The sequence below is a fragment of the Chiloscyllium plagiosum genome, unplaced genomic scaffold (genome assembly GCF_037043375.1).
Source record: "Chiloscyllium plagiosum isolate Xiang-an unplaced genomic scaffold, Cpla_swu_hap1 HiC_scaffold_14, whole genome shotgun sequence".
NCBI classification, from domain to species: Eukaryota; Metazoa; Chordata; class Chondrichthyes; order Orectolobiformes; family Hemiscylliidae; genus Chiloscyllium; species Chiloscyllium plagiosum.
Genome location: NW_028270152.1, coordinates 74092174 through 74098173, shown reverse-complemented (window position 1 = coordinate 74098173; position 6000 = coordinate 74092174). Strand labels below are relative to the sequence as shown.

Sequence of the window (6000 nt, the reverse complement as noted above, 5' to 3'; positions counted from 1 at the left end):
GGGGGTAAATTCAGAACAGAAATGCGGAGACATTTCTTCAGCCAGAGAGTAGGGGGGGGGGGGCCTGTGGAATTCATTGCTGCGGAGTGCAGTGGAGGCCGGGACGCTAAATGTCTTCAAGGCAGAGATCGATAAATTCTTGATGTCACAAGGAATTAAGGGCTATGGGGAGAATGAGGGTAAGTGGAGTTGAAATGCCCATCAGCCATGATTGGTGGCGGAGTGGACTCGATGGGCCGAATGGCCTTGCTTCCACTCCTATGTCTTATGGTCTTATGGTAACATCTTCTCTATCCAGGTCTCTCAGTATTCTGTAAGTCCCAATGAGATCCCCCCTCAAGCTTCCAAACTGCATCGAGCCCTCAACTGCTCATTTAACAAGCCCTTTATCTTTGGGTTCATACTTGAACACCTCCTCTGGACCTCCCCCACAATGCCAGCCTTCGGTATGAGCCCTAAAACTGTTCACAATATTCCAAATGCGGTCTGACCAGAGCCTTACACAGTCTCAGCAATACACCTCTGCTCTTGTATTCCAGCCCCTTTGCAATGAATGCGAACATTGCATTTGACTTCCTAACTGCCCTCTGAACCTGCGTGTTCATCTTAAGAGAATCCTGATCAATGAATCTCAAGCCCCTTTGTGCTTCAGATTTCCCAGGGCTTTCCCTGTTTAGAAAATCGTCCACATCTCTATTTTTCCTACCAAGGTGCACAACCTCACACTTTCCCACATTGTATTCCATCAGCCACTTTTGTGCCCAATCTCTTATCCTGTCCAAGTCCTTCTCCCAACACTACCTGTCTCTCCACCTATCTTTGTGAGATCCACAAACTTAGCAACAAAGCCCTCAGTTCCTTGGTCCACATTGTTAATGTGGAAGGTGGAGAGGTGCGATCCCAACACTGAGCCCTGTGGAACTCCATTCGCCATGGTCGCCCACTTCGATTGGAACTGGCACACACCTTACCCGTTCTCCTCTCTCCGGTTGCTAGAGGGAATCACACAGACCAGCAGCCTCACAGCTTCCTGATAATGTACTCCCTCCAAATGGGAAACACAGCAGTCAGCTTAGGCTCACACCGGCCTCATTAACCCTGACTATCCAACCCTTTGTTAACAAAATACAACATTTGTCTCTTATCCTCCTGCTCTTCTCTGCTTCTCCATCATTCCCAGGTACTAACGACACTCTACTTAACGTTTACCATCCTGTGTTACCCTCACCCTTCCCAATTTGGTTAAGACATCCTCGCTAACACTGACCGCCTCATTATCCCTGTCAGTGTCTGATCCCCGGGAGTCAGTCTGTGTTCATCATACTCTGTGTGTGTGTGTGTGTGTGTGGACGAACTCTCAATCAGCAGGTTATGGATCCACGCTGTGCCACGTGCCAGTGCCTGTCGAGAGAGGCAAATCGTTCGGTGTGTCACTGTGGGAGGGCTGCACGCTCACATCCACCGCCTGGCCTCGGCTGAGCACGGAACAGCAAGTGGCTGCTTCTGAACCTCCAGCTGGGGAGTTGTTCCTGGGGTCCTCCCAGCCTCAATCCTGACGAGCCCTTTGAGGACACTGCAAATCCCACCCCCCCCCCCCCCCCCCACCACAGCAGCTGGTAGAATTTAACTTGTGACTCATCATCAATCTGCAATTGAAAGCTAGTCTCAGGGATGGTGACCACTGGGTGCTGCAAAACCCTCTTTGGTTCACTCAGGTGCTCTCAGGAAGGGAGTCGGCCATCTTTACCTGGTCAGGTGTACATGTGACTCCAGGTTCACAGCAATGGAGTTAACCCTGACTGGGAACTGGTCATTATCTCCTTGCTGTCTGGGGGATGGGAGGGGGGGGGGGGGGTGGGTGGGTGGGAGTGTGCCGTGCGCCACCTATCTGAACATTTCAACAGCTACTGCACCTCCAACTCCTTGGCTGCAAGGCGCTTTGAGGTGCCCTGCGATTGTGAAAGGGGCTATCTAAATGCAGACCCGCGCGCCCTTTTCACTCTCAGCCGTTGTCAGTGTCGTCTCTCGATCCTGGTGCAACATTCAATGAGCATTTTCACTGTTTCCACTGCCCCTTGGCTTGTCAAAGCAACGTTCGCGACAGGAACAGTTGGAAATAAAGCAACAGACCAGCGAGGAACCTTCAGTAGAGACAGAGACAGAGGCAGAGAGAGTGTGTGGCTTGTGGACAGCTCTCGGGAAATAATCTGGAACTGGGATTCTCAAATTCCAGCGGAATCGAGTCTGTGCAGCGGTGAGTTCTGTCGGATTCACCCCTGACTGCCTCCCGGACCCAGGAGGGGCTCAGACCCCCAGGAAACCCAGCCCCAGTCAGCACAGTGACAGCCCAGAGCTCCCACCGTTAGCACTGCCCCACGCCACCAAGGAAGCCGGGCAGACACCGTTCCGCGTCCCTCGGTATCACAGGCTGCGGAGGCAAGTCCGTTGGGCCCATCCAGCGGGTGATAGCCCTCTTGGGGCGAGATGAGGGAGGGATGCCTCAGGTGAGTGAGGAATAGTTCTCCCCCCCCCCCCCCTTCCCCAGGTTTCTGTGCATTGTGTGTGTGTGTTGTACTATTGTGTGTGTGTAATAATGTTGGGGAGGGGGGTGAAGGGGCTCAGGGAGAGGGAGTGAGCCCCATGACAGAGGGAGAGGGAGAGGGAGGGACCGGGGGCTGGTGGGGGGGGGGGGGGGGGGAATCCAGAGGGTCAGTCCCAGCCCGCTGAGCACAGAGACGGAGACTGGGAGAGAGCTGAGCCGGGACAGCCTTCTGGGATGGGAGCGGAGCCCGGGAACATCCCGGGAAACACCGGCACACAGCGGTAAGAAACGGGAGACCGGGAATCTCACCGGCAGCACACACCCGGGGGGGGTGGGGGAGCAACCTGAGCCCAGTAACCCTCAGCAGTTTGATGCTGAAACACTCAGAGGGACACCGAGAGACACACAGACACACAGAGGGATACATAGAGACAGATACACACACACACACAGATACACACACAGACACACAGAGGGATACATAGAGACAGGGACACAGACACACAGATACACACACAGATACACAGACACACACAGACACACAGAGGGATACATAGAGACAGGGACACAGACACACAGATAAACACACACAGATACACAGACACACACACAGACACACAGAGGGATATATAGAGACAGGGACATAGACACACAGATACACACAGACACACAGATACACACAGACACAGATACACACAGATACACAGAGGGATATATAGAGTCAGGGACACACAGACACAGATACACACAGACACAGATACACAGAGGGATATATAGAGACAGGGATACAGACACAGATACACACAGACACAGATACACACACAGATACACACAGACACACGGAGCCTCCCTGTTTGAGGAGGTGTTAGGACGGCGCTATAACCGGGAGTGTTGATGTGTTGATACTGGCCCCACACTGGAGTCCGAACTGGTTACCCGCTCTCAGCTCCGGCATTGCTTAGTCCGGGACCTTCCTGTGCTCAGGATCAGTCCCTGGACTAGCCAAAGTGAAGCTGACCCGAGTCCTGTTCCCTCCCCCTCTCCCTCTCTATCGTCCTCTATAACTCCCCCTCTGTCCCCTTCCTCACTCCCCACAGCCCCCTTTCCCTCTCCCTCTCAGTGTCCTTGTCTCTCTCTCTCTCTCTCTCGGCGATACCATTCCGCCTCTTGCCCACTGACTATTGCAGTTTGAAGAACACGCTCTGGTGTTGTAGGAGCTCAGACCTTGGGGGGATGCTTGCTCTGTCGGCGGCTGAGAACCTCCCTGAGCCCGGAGAGGACTCGGGCTCTGATCCCAGATCCCAGCGGTGCTCCCTGACCCTCTCCAGAAAGGCCCGCCGACTGTCAGTCACTGCATCAGCCCCCCAGGAAAAGCCAGAGGCGGGGAAGCAGTGAGGGGAGCTGCAGCTTGTCCCACAGGACAGTGTGCTCGGTGTCCGGAACAGAACATCAACTCCAACTCCAACAGGAGAGAGCTGAACACATGGTAGCTCAGAGCCATGCACAGGGCCACTGACACAGATAGATAAATGCTGTCACAGGGTTACACACAGTCACAGAGTTACACACAGTCACACAGACACAGAGTTACACACAGTCACACTGACACAGTCACACAGAGTCACACTGACACAGAGTTACACACACACTGACACAGTCACAGAGTCACACTGACACAGTTACACTGACAGTCACACAGAGTCACACTCTGACACAGAGTTACATACAGTCACACAGAGTCACACTGACACAGTTACACAGTTACACTGACAGTCACACAGAGTCACACTCTGACACAGAGTTACATACAGTCACACAGAGTCACACTGACACAGAGTTACACACTCACACTGACACAGTCACAGAGTCACACTGACACAGAGTTACACAGTCACACTGACACAGTCACACAGAGTCACACACTGACACAGAGTTACCCACAGTCACACAGAGTCACACAGAGTCACACTCTGACACAGAGTTACACACAGTCACACAGCGTCACACTGACAGAGTTACACAGTCACACAGACACAGTCACACAGAGTCACACTGAAACAGAGTTACACACAGTCACACAGACACAGTCACACAGAGTCACACTGACACAGAGTTACACACAGTCACATAGAGTCACATTCTGACACAGAGTTACACACAGTCACACAGAGTCACACTCTGACACAAAGTTACACACAGTCACACAGACACAGTCACACACAGTCACACTCCAACACACAGTCACACACTCACATAGAGTTACACACTGACACACAGCCACAGTCACACACAGAGTTACGCATAGATGCACAGTCACACAGACATAGTCACATTCCAACATACAGTCACACACTGACACAGAGTTACACACAGACACAGTCAGATGATCAGAGGGTTAGATAGGGTGGACAGTGAGAGCCTTTTCTCTCGGATGGTGTTGGCTAGCAGGAGGGGACATCGCTTTAAATTGTGGGATGATAGACATAGGACAGATGTCAGAGGTAGTTTCTTTACTCAGAGTAGTAGGGGTATGGAATGCCCTGCCTGCAACAGTAATAGACTTGTCAACTTTAAGAGCATTTAAATGGTCATTGGATAAACATATGGATGACAATGAGATAGTGTAGGGCAGATAGGCTTCAGATTGGTTTCACAGGTCAGCGCAACATCGAGGGCCAAAGGGCTTGTACTGCACTGTTATGTTCTATGTTCTGTCATTCAGACAATCATACACTTAGACAGAGTTGCACACTGACACACAGTGATACATACAGTTACACATAGACACACAGTCACACAGATACAGTCACATATCAATAGACAGTCACATGCTGACACAGAGCTACACACTGACACACAGTCACACAGACACAGTCACACAGACACAGTCACATATTGACATCTACACAGTTACACATGGACACACACACCAACATACAGAGCTACACATACTAACACACAACCACACACCAACACAGTCACGCACTGACACACACACCAAGACAGTGTCCGCTTTTGCTAACACAAGTCACACGCTAATGCAGTTACACTCTAACATGCAGTCACACACTAAGACACAGTCACACAAAAACACAGTCTCATGCACACCAACGCATGCACGTGGTTAGACACCAACATACGCACAGAAAACCATACCAACACTCAGTCACTCACACATCATTGTGTCGATGTGAGTGATTGACACACATCATCACTCACATCGACACACACATTCACACTTACACATGACAATACACAGTCTCACACACAGTCTCTGTCACATAGACATGCACACACGTATACAGTCACACAGTCACACAATCTCACAGACATACAGTAGCATGCACATATGCATACAGACAATCTCACATGCATCCACCTTACTGTTTTTAATGTACATTCAGACCAGACCAGGCTGCTGAAAATGGACACCTCACTTAGTGATATTCATCAATCAA

At 51.2% G+C, this 6000-nt stretch overlaps 1 protein-coding gene across 3 annotated transcripts in view; it reads left to right on the top strand.

Annotated features, from left to right (window-relative positions):
* Positions 1–1917: 1917 nt before the first annotated feature.
* grm2a (glutamate receptor, metabotropic 2a) overlaps positions 1918–6000 on the top strand; it is a 134799-nt gene continuing 130716 nt past the window's right edge. For 2 of the 3 annotated variants that reach the window (XM_087994530.1, XM_043708473.2), the window contains exon 1: positions 1918–2504. The gene's annotated coding sequence lies outside the window, so the exon portion shown is untranslated. Of the gene's footprint in view, positions 2505–2758; positions 2824–6000 lie in introns of those variants that run through there. The other variant, XM_087994532.1, reaches the window with a different exon arrangement.